The 13,829-nt window shown below is 34.0% G+C and overlaps 1 protein-coding gene and 2 long non-coding RNA genes across 5 annotated transcripts in view; 2 read left to right on the top strand and 1 right to left on the bottom strand.

The window, feature by feature from the left end:
• The window catches only part of LOC309476128 (uncharacterized protein), a 138,450-nt gene that overhangs the window by 65,021 nt on the left and 59,600 nt on the right, over window positions 1-13,829 (top strand). The gene's annotated exons all lie outside the window — the stretch shown is intronic.
• LOC309476776 lies at window positions 5,703-8,840 on the top strand. Its single transcript, XR_014198356.1, has 3 exons — window positions 5,703-6,498; window positions 7,170-7,271; window positions 7,886-8,840. It is a non-coding gene; the product is annotated as an uncharacterized lncRNA (long non-coding RNA).
• LOC309475102 lies at window positions 10,259-13,738 on the bottom strand. 3 transcript variants are annotated; one of them, XR_014197513.1, is made up of 6 exons: window positions 13,447-13,738; window positions 13,139-13,214; window positions 12,366-12,467; window positions 11,552-11,657; window positions 11,316-11,415; window positions 10,259-10,716 (listed from the first exon to the last, which is right to left on the bottom strand). It is a non-coding gene; the product is annotated as an uncharacterized lncRNA (long non-coding RNA). The 3 variants fall into 3 exon arrangements; XR_014197514.1 differs by lacking the exon at window positions 13,447-13,738 and having other exon boundaries at window positions 11,300-11,415; window positions 13,139-13,420; XR_014197515.1 differs by lacking the exon at window positions 13,447-13,738 and having other exon boundaries at window positions 13,139-13,417.

Below are 13,829 nucleotides of genomic sequence, written 5' to 3'. Positions count from 1 at the left end.
TTCTTTTTTGCTCTTTACTTTTATTTTTTATTTTTAACAGTACAGAAGCAGATATTCACCGGTGAAACAGTCACAAAACATTCAAAAACACCAATAACTCCCAAATAAACATTTTTGTATATTTTGCGTTTGTGTAACTGAAACATCAACCCTTCTCATCACTGAAACTGTCACGTTTTGGGTTTTGGTAGATGAAGAAGAAGGCAAACACGAAGATACAAATAATAACAAGAGTTTAATTCTCACAATAGATTCCAACAGGCAAATACACGAAACAGTGTGCTATGCACAAACAGAGTGCTCTTACACAAACAATAAGAGTTAAAACCAGTAACTTAAATACAGAGAAAATGAATGCAAAACAGGTGATGAAGATAATGACTAACTAGACACTGAAAAACGAATTAACAAGACACAGGTGATAAAACTGAACTAATGAGGGTAACCAATGGAACAGAATGAACTAATAAGACAAGACTAGATTAGACAGAATAGATGAAAACAGACTAAAAGTCCATAAAAAAAGTGACAATTGTCATGCTTCTGTGTCTTGTTAATGTGATTCCCTGTTTGTCATGTGATCCTGCCATGTGTCTTGGTCAGTTCTTATCGTTGCACTAATGGTGGATGTTCTGAATCTGTGTTTTATTACAGGAGGATGATGCTGACAATAACCCACAACCTGATCCCAATGACATTCAGGGGGGTGATGATGCTGATAACCCACCACATGATCCCAATGTCATTCCTTTGGAGGACATGGAACATCCTTAAATCAGACTCAGGCCGAGGCTCCCAATAAAACAATGGACACTGAAGAGAATCAGGAAATGATGGAGAGACGAGGATCAGCTGAAACTCTCATCACTCGAGTAATTGCATCACGATTCCAAGATTTGGTCCAGAAATATATATAATTGGTCCAAAAATATATATCCAGAAATATTTTTCGCTAAATATGTGTTCTATATTACATATTTATTATATTTTTACTTATATCATTAAATAAAGATGTTATTATAAAAATAATTCTTGAGAAAAATTAACGTCTATAATCTTTATCCAAATGAGTCAATATTAAATCAAATCACCAGAATTGAATTGTATTGAAATAGTGAAATTCGTCAAGCAATAATAATAATAATAATAATAATAATAATAAACGTAGCTTACCAGAAATTGTATCATGTAAACATTGTAACATGTTGTCACTAAACCTAATAAAATTCTGTTTATTTACTAAAATAAAACAAGCTAAACCTAAAAGTTAGCAGCTATGGATTCAGACAGGAACAGTGAGTGATTAGCTTGTCATTTTCATTATAAGCCCTAATGCACTGAACTGGTTTGACAATCAATCATAATGTCCTGACTGTGTACATCCTCGCTGTTACTGACTGCATTTCCAGAAATACCTCACAGTCTCAGAGGACTTAAGTGCTCTACTGCACTACTGATACTGAAGCTGTTTTACTGGTATTGTTGCTGTTACTGGAAAAGTATGATATCAATATTGTGCTGGTGTTTAGTTTAAACATTAACACTAACCCTTAGTCATCCTCCTTCATCAGAAAACACTGCTTGACCAACTGTGAATGGCATGGCTTTGTATATGTCCAGCATCTGCACTGGAACCAAATCCTGCCTTGATTATCTTGCTGCAGCTTATTCATATTCATTTATTTATTTAAATACTTGGTGCGATGCTGTCAGGAGGAGTGTTAAAGCACAAAATTCACACAAATGTATACATATTTATAAAAAAATCGCATTTTTATAGCAATTAAATCATAGTGTGTCTTCATACGTTTGGTAGATATATCTTTATCTTCATTGTTAAAATATACAAAAATGAGTCACAATGAAATGGTCAAATTTAGTTTAATTCATGCATTTGTCGGCATGTGAGGAGGAAGATGAAGAGATTATGTTATTTGTCTATATTTTTATTTTATTTTTATCTTGTGTCTCAGTTTTGGTCATGAATCATATTGTGTCAAGCATCTTGTGTCTCTTACAGTTCTATTGTGTTCAGCTGGGTTTATGAGTGTGAATGTTTTTTTCATTATTGTATTTTGCTGATATGTAGAATATTATCACTGTTTGATGGAAATGATTTCAGTCTTCAGCTAGCTGACTTTGGCACTTTCTTTTGGCAATACTCTTGTTATTTTGTTCCTTTTTTGGATGGTGGATGGTGTCGTTTGTATGGTGCTCATTTTAAATATGTAAATATCAACAGAGACTCATTTATTTTATGTGTCAAACCAAATAAATGCTAAACTCCTCAAGTACCTCATATTTGACCATCATTTAATAAGTGGACACTAATGCTTTAGTTTTCTAACACTAAAGGTTATTTAGTAAGCAGTTTATTTAGTAAGAATATCTTACTCTTTCTGTTTTCCTTAACTTTACATCAGCCAAGGGGAAAAAGTGCCTGAAAACCCAATGCTTTTTTTTTTCATTTCTGAAACAAGGAAATTAACTTGAAAAATCTTTGTGTGTTTATGTGATAAATGTTATTAAAAACATATGATTCACTCATAACAGATGGAATTTATGTCTCCAAAATATTTTTGCATGTTGTCAGAAATAATCGTGGACTAATATAACATTGGATCATCAGGTTATAAATTATTTCACTTTCACCAACAGTTATAGTGATTGTTACTACAGTAAAACTGGTCATGGTATTTATTATTTTGGTCCCTGGGAGCCTATTGAGATGAGGAATATGGAGATGTTAAAGCCTCTTGCACTTCAAGAGAGAATCTGTTAGGATAATGAAAGAGACCAGACAAAAGACATACACGAGTGCACCTGAGCAATATGAAGAGAGACCCACAAAATATACATGATTTGATGTTATTGATGTTAGCCAGAAAGCGTCTTACCCTCTTATAGATCGAGGCTGCCAAGATACATTAACAGTAGGCTCAAGGCTATCAAACAGTGACATTACTTTAGGTATTCGAGCGCTATATCGACTAACATGGTCTTACTTCCTTAGAATGTGCACTGCATTTGTGTTGTTTTAATTCCACTTCACTATATTGACATCGTCAGCTATTCACTGTTAGATCATTTCGATTAGGCTACACAAGATCGATTCACTGGAGACATACTGAGGACATATGCTGGTTACAGCCGTGTAAATGCAACAAGAAGAGCAAAAACATGATGTTGTAGCCTACTTTGGGCCCACATGGGCTACCCAACTGGGAACCCAGCTAATTTTGGCCGCGGTTTCCGTGGTGGCCCGTGTTAGCCCAGATGGGTTGATGATGGGCTCTTGATGGGCTCCATATCGGCCCATGTGGGTAACCTAGGTAGCACCCATTTAGGGCCTACAGGAGTCTGCCCATATGGGTTGATGATGGGACCCAGATAGGTCTTATCTAGGGCTCTTATGGGCCACAACGGGTATATATATATGGGCTACCATATTTGTCTGTTTGGGTTACCTTATTTTACAGTAAACCCCTAAATACAATCATTACATGTAATCCACTAAACTATACTAAAATGTTAAAGGTATTCAATGAACAGAAACCAGTAGTTCACTTTTAAAGTTACTTTATTAAGCAAGTACAAGTATCACAAAACAAGAAAAGAAAAAAGTAAAAGATTTAAAACACTTCTAAATCAGCGTTGACATTTTTACAAGATCTGTACGTTGAAACAACATACAGCAGAAATATCTGCCTTTCAACATTATTGTGACAATTAATTAGCATTTCATAATTTTTTGGATATAATAGCTCTTCAGTATATGTTAAAATATAATTATCATACAATAATAGTTTCAAACCTTTTGCCTTATGTGATTTTGTTTGAATTTACAATTTTGTCTGCTTGCCTAACCGTTTACATTGCATTATTACATTTGTATTCATGCACTGTAAAAAGTTTAACTATTATTTACTCAATTTTATTGGTGAAACATTTTTACACTCAAAAAAATTTAGTAAATTTTAAAGCTGTGAAATCAATGAAATATACTGTATGAATTGAGTAAATGCAAGTAAAAAAATTAAGTAAATCTGAGTAACTGCATCTGGTACATTAACAAATAAAATTGAGTAGAAATAATTTAACATTTAAACATTAAAAAAACAATATTTATGAGTAATATTAACTGTTTTTATTAATGAGTAATATTAACTTTTTTATTTTCTCTAAACCTTTGTAAAATAGTACTCCAGACAACCACCAGTATACATTACATTGGCCTTTATTTTCAATGAGTACAGCAATACAGCACATTTTAGACTGTTTTTTCATGTATACAATATTGCCTGCATTTAAACTTATTTAACAAGTAAAAATGAAATATTTAAACATTCAGGTAGCCTAATTCAAGTGTAATCAACCACTCTGTTATCCAATATCCACCGAATCTGTGCATTGTTTTAATTGAGTAAACTTACTCAATTTTAAGAGCGTGTTAAATATATTAATAATATTGATTTGAATTAAGTATTTTTTTTGTTTCTTGAAACAGATCAGTTTAATTAAACATTCTCAAATATTTTGATAGAAATTTCACATATATATTAAGTATATTATAAAGAAATAATTGGTTAGTCAAATACTAAATTATTTTATTGAAAAAAACTTAAATATATCTGTAAATTTTAGATAAAATTAACTGTTGTATTTTTACTCAATTAATTTGGTATGTTTAACTCAAACAATCAAGTAAACGATATACAGAGATTTTATTAAGTTAATAAAGTTAAAAATTTCTGTAATATTTACTAAGCCACAGAATTATTTTTCATGTCATTTGACAAATTAATTAAATAATAATACAGACTGCAAATAAAACTCAATACACCGCTATGTTAACTGTTATTGGTTGTTTCGCCGTTTTACTTTGAGCCAGGGCTGGACTGGGACAGAAAATCGGCCCTGGCATTTTGGCCCAGACTGGCCCACTACATATGATCATAAACACCACCCATCTTTGCACGCCCTTGAATATGTTCAACTCCTATTCATTAAAACCACTAATGCCATGTAATGAGTGAGTAGGAACAAGTGAGAGTTAACAGATGAAATAAGTACAACATTTATTAATACAATTGAAGCTGCATTGGCATAGCAATACCAGTGTTTCTCACAGGATCTTTGGTAAAACTGCGGTGGGTGGACCTCTGTCCCTCTAACTTTTGTGCATTTTAATGTTAAATTCATCAATCTGGTGCAGTTTGAGAGTTCAAAATTAAAAGCTCCAACCCATTTTCAGTGTGCAAATTAGGCCTAAACAAAGAAAAAACCAAACCTCTTTTAGTAACAGTGTCTGTCTATATTACACTACTACATAATAATATTTATAATATTAATCTCATGACAGTAGCCTAATAGCCATATATTGTAAAACAAATGCACTGAAAAATAAAGAAAACTTTAATAATTAGTTTTGTACTAATTTCTAAACTTGAAAGAGATAAGCACATGATCTTTTATTTTGACGGAAACTGCATCAAGCTTTTATTTTGGCGGAAAAACATGGATACAAAAGCGTCTCATTAAACTTCTAGTAAATTGCTGTAATCGTCAACAATGCAGATGTGGAAATAATGCGTAACTAGGTAATGGGTTCCTACACTCATAGCCAAAGTGTTTTGAAAGTAGTTCTCCTTACTGCGGACTCTACACTTTCTCCAACCCTGTATCACATGAAATACGTTCTGAGGAAACTATTTTGCAAATCGCAATTACGTTACATGCCAACATATAAGCAGTGCTATTACGTTGGTCCTTAACCTAATATAAGCAGTGCTATTACGTTGGTCCTTAACCTAATATAGCCAATCTATTGCAGTGCTATATTACGTTTGTCCTGAACATAATAAATCCAAAGCAGGTTTCGTAGCATCTAATGCTGTTCATTTTGTTTTAATTATTTACTCCCTTTTTTCTCATTGGGCTACAAAATATTATCTATGCCAGGGCGAGTCAAATGGCGGCACCCAGATAATTTTTATCTGGCCCTTAAACTTGTTTTTGATGATTAAAACCCCTCGCAATCTGATATCAAAGTCCCCGCAAATGTTTAGCGCGTTCAGCGGTGATTTTAACAACGCACGCGATCATTCAGCGGTGAGTTTAACAACCGAGTCTCACGGCAGTTCGTGATATGGTCACGTAATTTAATCTATTGATTCGTGCCACGGACACGTTTATTTCGTTATTTTTTTTTATTTTTTTTTAAACTAATGTATTTTCAATGGGAAGCGTCTTTCGTGATAACAGCATGATTCTTTGCAGCAGAGAAGCTGTTTAATCAACATTTATTCACGAGATCTTATGTATTTTTATGTATTTTTTTAATGTTATTATTTCGATCTTATTGCCGGGGAAGCTGGATTGCTTTGCTGTTTATTGATATTTTTAAAATTATATTTTATCAGTAGGAAATCGCGCTGAAGAAGTCTCGTTCCGAACACATCGCGATATTTGGCATCAGTTCACGTGTGTCAGATGTTGGTAAGTAAATAAATACCTAAATACGCTGTCCTATAATGTGTGATATCATGTCTTTTCTGTTTGTCGATATTAATCTGCCATTATATCTGCCATCTCCACGGAGACTTTGCGTTTCATTGCTTTCTAATTCAAAACAGGGTGATTAACACTGCCTGTCACGTGACGTGCTATAGGCCTAGATATTCATATCAGATTAAAAATAGTACAATTATTTCCAAAGTTGTATTTGTAGTAGAAGCACAGTGAAAACAACACTTACCATGCTTTTACCACAGTAACATTAGTTTTACTGTGATAAGTGTAGTAAAAAGACAGTAATCACAAAACTTACCATGCTTTTACAGTACCACACTATTTGTAGTTTTAATGTGGTACTTATTGTAAATGCACAGTAACCACAACACTTACCATGCTTTTACCACAGTAACCATAGTTTTACTGTGATTGGTTTAGTAAAGGACAGTAATCACAAAACTTACCATGCTTTTACCTCAGTATTGATTGATAGTTTTAAAGTGATATTTGTTGTAAATGCATATTAACCACAACACTTGCCATGTTTGTAAGGCTTTATAATGTAACATCCAATATTTGTAAGGTATATCAGTACTTTTTCCTTTAAATAATCCTATATATTATACATAATGATATTTTCTTTTCTCTTTTTTCAGCTGAAAAGACCAAAAGGGCCTTTCGGACTCAGTCAGCCCATTATTGTTGGAGGAGAAGTAAACGGAGGAGACGGACAGCTTCAAAGGCAAATATTCGCAATGGTATGTGTGTGTTGGTTTTAACCCTAAATCAAACATTTTATCAAGCATTTGTTGTTTGTTAAAACTTTTCTCACAAAACCCATAGCCCAATCAGTACAAACAGAGACTGAAAGTCTTGATATTTCACAAGATTTAACAAGTTGTCAAATTCGTATGATACTCGTACATGTTTGTATACTCGTACACAATCCTGCAGCTTTTACTCTTAGTGCTGTCATTGGCTACTGCCTCAATTCCTGTACATATTTATCGCGATATTTGTAAATCAGTTGCGCCCCTTCTTGGAAAGTTGTCGGATGTCACACACACTGTCAGAAAGTTTATATTAATTGTAAATTGGACCCTGTCTGTTTATGTTCCAGTAATACATGATGTCTCTCCACACCTCATAACCTACCTCTGTTTGCAAGAGTGGAAAAGCTTATCTGACTTGTCACATGACATTAGATACTCGATTTTTTGTCATAATCAGATCAGTTACACTGCTGATAACTGTCCCGTTTGCATGTAAATCATTTTCATGATTATTGCTTGCTATTAAAGACATACTTTTATTCATAGAAATGCCCACATATCAGTGAACTTAACATTTAATTATGCAACACTCTTTACAGAAAACATATCCCACAGTTATGGATAAACTCACAACATCATCATCAAGTCCTGTGCTGGGCACATTGGGCAACAAGTGTCCTCCAACGTATTCGATCCGTGGCCAAGTTCTTCACATCTTCCCATGGGACACTGACATTCTTCAGGTCTTCGTGAAACATGTCTCCATGTCTTCCTTGGACTTCCCTGTCTCCTGCATCCTCCTGGTGGTGTCCACTTCCTAACTGTCTTTGGGTGTTGTTGTTTGGGCATGCGTAGGATGTGTCCAGCGAGGTGCACCCTTTGCTCTGTCTCAGTTTCTGAAAGTCTTCATGTGGAGTCCCACTCCTCCTCAGGATCTCTTTGATATATGCAGAACCAATATTGAAAATAGTGATTTATCTTTTTCCATATTGTTAAAGCGTTTTGTTTTCTCTTTTCAGCTTCATAAACTGTACTTGATGTCTGCCTAATGCCTTTTTCAAAAAAGTGTCAGTGCTCATCAGGTGTTTTGCTAAAGGACATATTCATTGCATAGTTACAATAAAAGTGACCAATAATCACAAGGATATAGAATGAAAGTTGAGAATGTAAAATGTTGTGCTTATGTTTTTACCTATTTGTTCTTTAAAGCGAAGAAACAAATGTATGTTCACATAACAAACTTGAACCTCATCTCTTGGTTTGTAAATATATAACTTCATCATAGCAATTTTTTAACGTTAATGTATGTGTCACTATAATAGATTGCTCCTGTATCTGGATATTTAATTAACTGATTTTTATACTGTTGTGCTGTAGTTTTGGCGCTACATTTGTCTTTAAACAGTTTGACATTAAATATTGGAATAAGCTTTCAAAATGGTGTCCATTCATTGTGCTTTTGTTACATTTATTTGAATATAATTGATATACCTTTAATATACTATACATACACTGTAAATGTTAGAAGCACTTTAGTACATGTAATTATTTTTAATTAAAATACTGCAAAACTACCCTGCTGTAGGCCATTGCTTAGAAAAAAAGTTTCTCTTTCAAATGTATTTATGCATCAGTCTATGCAAATTTGTGTCATTGATCATGTGAACTCGTTTTTGGATGGTAACCACACAAAGGAGTCTTTTGTTTTTAAATATGAGTTTTATAATTTAATTAGAAGGAATGCATGTTTAACAGCCTAAATACAATTTATTTAAGGTATCTATCCCTGCAGCCGGAACCAGAAGAGATCTGTCATCGTTTACCATAAATGGGCATGTAAGTGTGACGCATCTGTTCAGCTGGGTTTGTATTGGCGGTGACCTTCTCGCAGAGCTCGCTGTGATTGGACAATCGTTTAACCCATATAAAACGGCGCTTCATGTTACAAAGTATGTTTTGGTGTTATTATTACGTTAGTTATACATTAAGCTAACTATAAAGTGTCTCTATGTTGTGAGAAATTACTCCTTTACCGAGATCCTAACCCTAACCCTAAGCATGTCTGCACATTTCAATGAACTACAGCCCATGCTTCCTGTTCCACTGATAGAATGACAGAGATATGTGGGTAATGTAGTTTAAAACGTTTAGTAATAAAACAATAAATGTTAAATAAATAATATATTTAATGGACAACTGGATATCTAATTTTGTTCATTGTGCAAACCTTTATGACATATATGAGGGACAGGCTGAAATTTGATATTTTACTGTGAGCACTTTAAAAATAACCTTTATGCCAGCTTTCCATATATGTCTGAAAACTGTGGCCAACATTATTTATTAAACATAGTATAAGCAGTTGTCCAGCCAATTTTCTCTTTGATACACTAACCAGACTTTGAGTTACAGCCATTTGAAATGTGCATTTGTTTGCTCTTCTGGGGGCCATTGCTGGGCCCCTGGGGGTGGAAGGACAGTATAATCTACACAGATCTACACATACTATTACTATTACACAAGGATAATGCACCATTCAATAAAACAACAAAAAAACAGTGCCAACATTTCCTTTTCACCCCCTCTTGCTGCTTATATTCCTGACATCAGTGATAAATAGAGTATACTATATAGAGTATACTAGAATGATCAACATGGATCATCATCAATTAAGCTTTAAGTATTTATAGCAAGATAGCCCACTGCAGCCTCTTGTTATTCACATAGCTTCCTTTTATTTCACTGCAAACTGGCATACATGCAAGTATGTGCAACTTTTGTTGCATTGTTGTCCCAAATATCATTAACCAGATCTAAATTTTTATGTTCCAAGTAAAAAAATCATGGTAATTAATTATATTTAGTTATTTATAAGTTATTAATTATATGTAGTTATTTTTAAAGAAATAAGAAATGAAAATGTCTCAAATAAAAATTTATATTTACTGTACCAAACACAACTTTCAAAACAAAATAGTCACCATACTTTATTAAACAACACTTTATTGGAGAACAAAGCATACAGTTGATAAAGTAGCATAAAGACAAATGAGATTCAAGATAAATAAAAATGTGTCTTCAAAAATACATTAACATCATTTGAATCCATTCACAGCTGCTGAAGCCACAACACGAGTGCCAGATAATCATATTCAGTCACCTACAGAAAACAGATTTGATATTGTGTTGGAAAATAATGATTCATTAGAAGAACACAATAGAGACATACAGGGAAGAGCAAGAAACCAGTTTAGCTGTGATAAACTGGTTTCTTGTTCTTCCCTGTATGTCTCTATCGTGTTCTTCTTCCTCGTCTAAACAGTTTGTTCAGTTGAAGAACAGAAGATGTGATCACTGATGTGGTGTAGCTTTTTCTCAACCAGAAGAAGAAGTCTCAACATCCCATTGTCAGGCGTTCTCCAGTCCTGGTCTGAAAGTAAAACAAAAAAACAGAAACCAAGTTGTTTAATGGACAGTCGGGTCAGCTTATGTTCTGCATGATTTAAAGCAGTGATGGTTTACTGCCTATTGTCTAGAAGTAAACTTGAAGACTTTGGTTAAAATTTTCAGATGTGCTTGATTAGGGTTGGAGGTTAACTCTTAACTAACCTCAAAAAGTAGAATGCAAAGGGCCAGAGTTGCCTGTTCCTTACATAAATTTATAAAGCAGCAGTCAGTACATTATATAATATACACATTGAAGTATATATATATATATATATATATATATATATATATATATATATTGCAGCACATAATATAAGCTAAGTACTGAACAAAAACAGTTTTAACCATATCAACAGCAACACATTTTAAAAGATTTTTTAGAAAGGCATGGTCTCTTTTGAGCCTTTGCCAGGGATGCTTGATTTCTTTCCAGACAACATACTCTTCTGTCAATTGTTTCAAGAGCTTCACTTGGTCAAAAACCAAGTGATAACCTGTACAATGTAAAATTGTCAACATCAAATTATGTACTACATATTACAGCACTGTTTCAATACAAGACATACCAATGGACTCACGCACTTTTCTGTCGTCTTTGGGCACCAGATGTTCCTTCCTCACCCGAAACAAAGGACTTATTCGATTAGCTTGCGTTGATATAAGGACTGGTCTTCCTTCTCGGCTGTAAAACAAGAAAGTCTCGACTTACTCTATTGTTCTTGAAACACAAATTAAGACAGTTATAAATAAGTTAATTTACCATATGATTCAGGAGAGAACATTTGATGAGTAAATACTGATATATTAAGAAACTTCACCTGGGAAGGGCTGATCACGGCAAGATTCGCTGCGACTCACTAGTAGCTCTTGTGAGGGTTGAGTTTGATATTGGTAAAGCTTTAAAAAAAAAAGGACTAAGTAATCCTGCAAAACAGAAAGGAAGGTAATTTTAATACATTACTTGCAAATAGTCAGTTTATAACTGTAGGATATGTTTTCTGTAAAGAGTGTTGCATAATTAAATGTTAAAAGCATTTTTATGTATTAAGTTCACTGATATGTGGGCATTTCTATGAATAAAAGTATGTCTTTAATAGCAAGCAATAATCATGAAAATGATTTACATGCAAACGGGACAGTTATCAGCAGTGTAACTGATCTGATTATGACAAAATAATCGAGTATCTAATGTCATGTGACAAGTCAGATAAGCTTTTCCACTCTTGCAAACAGAGGTAGGTTATGAGGTGTGGAGAGACATCATGTATTACTGGAACATAAACAGACAGGGTCCAATTTACAATTAATATAAACTTTCTGACAGTGTGTGTGACATCCGACAACTTTCCAAGAAGGGGCGCAACTGATTTACAAATATCGCGATAAATATGTACAGGAATTGAGGCAGTAGCCAATGACAGCACTAAGAGTAAAAGCTGCAGGATTGTGTACGAGTATACAAACATGTACGAGTATCATACGAATTTGACAACTTGTTAAATCTTGTGAAATATCAAGACTTTCAGTCTCTGTTTGTACTGATTGGGCTATGGGTTTTGTGAGAAAAGTTTTAAGAAACAACAAATGCTTGATAAAATGTTTGATTTAGGGTTAAAACCAACACACACATACCATTGCGAATATTTGCCTTTGAAGCTGTCCGTCTCCTCCGTTTACTTCTCCTCCAACAATAATGGGCTGACTGAGTCCGAAAGGCCCTTTTGGTCTTTTCAGCTGAAAAAAGAGAAAAGAAAATATCATTATGTATAATATATAGGATTATTTAAAGGAAAAAGTACTGATATACCTTACAAATATTGGATGTTACATTATAAAGCCTTACAAACATGGCAAGTGTTGTGGTTAATATGCATTTACAACAAATATCACTTTAAAACTATCAATCAATACTGAGGTAAAAGCATGGTAAGTTTTGTGATTACTGTCCTTTACTAAACCAATCACAGTAAAACTATGGTTACTGTGGTAAAAGCATGGTAAGTGTTGTGGTTACTGTGCATTTACAATAAGTACCACATTAAAACTACAAATAGTGTGGTACTGTAAAAGCATGGTAAGTTTTGTGATTACTGTCTTTTTACTACACTTATCACAGTAAAACTAATGTTACTGTGGTAAAAGCATGGTAAGTGTTGTTTTTACTGTGCTTCTACTACAAATACAACTTTGGAAATAATTGTACTATTTTTAATCTGATATGAATATCTAGGCCTATAGCACGTCACGTGACAGGCAGTGTTAATCACCCTGTTTTGAATTAGAAAGCAATGAAACGCAAAGTCTCCGTGGAGATGGCAGATATAATGGCAGATTAATATCGACAAACAGAAAAGACATGATATCACACATTATAGGACAGCGTATTTAGGTATTTATTTACTTACCAACATCTGACACACGTGAACTGATGCCAAATATCGCGATGTGTTCGGAACGAGACTTCTTCAGCGCGATTTCCTACTGATAAAATATAATTTAAAAAATATCAATAAACAGCAAAGCAGTCCAGCTTCCCCGGCAATAAGATCGAAATAATAACATTAAAAAAATACATAAAAATACATAAGATCTCGTGAATAAATGTTGATTAAACAGCTTCTCTGCTGCAAAGAATCATGCTGTTATCACGAAAGACGCTTCCCATTGAAAATACATTAGTTTAAAAAAAAATAAAAAAAATAACGAAATAAACGTGTCCGTGGCACGAATCAATAGATTAAATTACGTGACCATATCACGAACTGCCGTGAGACTCGGTTGTTAAACTCACCGCTGAATGATCGCGTGCGTTGTTAAAATCACCGCTGAACGCGCTAAACATTTGCGGGGACTTTGATATCAGATTGCGAGGGGTTTTAATCATCAAAAACAAGTTTAAGGGCCAGATAAAAATTATCTGGGTGCCGCCATTTGACTCGCCCTGGCATAGATAATATTTTGTAGCCCAATGAGAAAAAAGGGAGTAAATAATTAAAACAAAATGAACAGCATTAGATCCCAGATAGCAATGAGTCGGCGGCCCACCGTCGGCGCTCCGGCGGCAGTAGAAGCGGCAGAACGGCGACATCGCAAACA

Source organism: Leuciscus leuciscus (assembly GCF_965113295.1).
Source record: "Leuciscus leuciscus genome assembly, chromosome: 15".
Taxonomy (NCBI): domain Eukaryota; kingdom Metazoa; phylum Chordata; class Actinopteri; order Cypriniformes; family Leuciscidae; genus Leuciscus; species Leuciscus leuciscus.
Note: the sequence above shows the minus strand (reverse complement) of the source record. Positions and strands in the feature narration are given on the sequence as shown.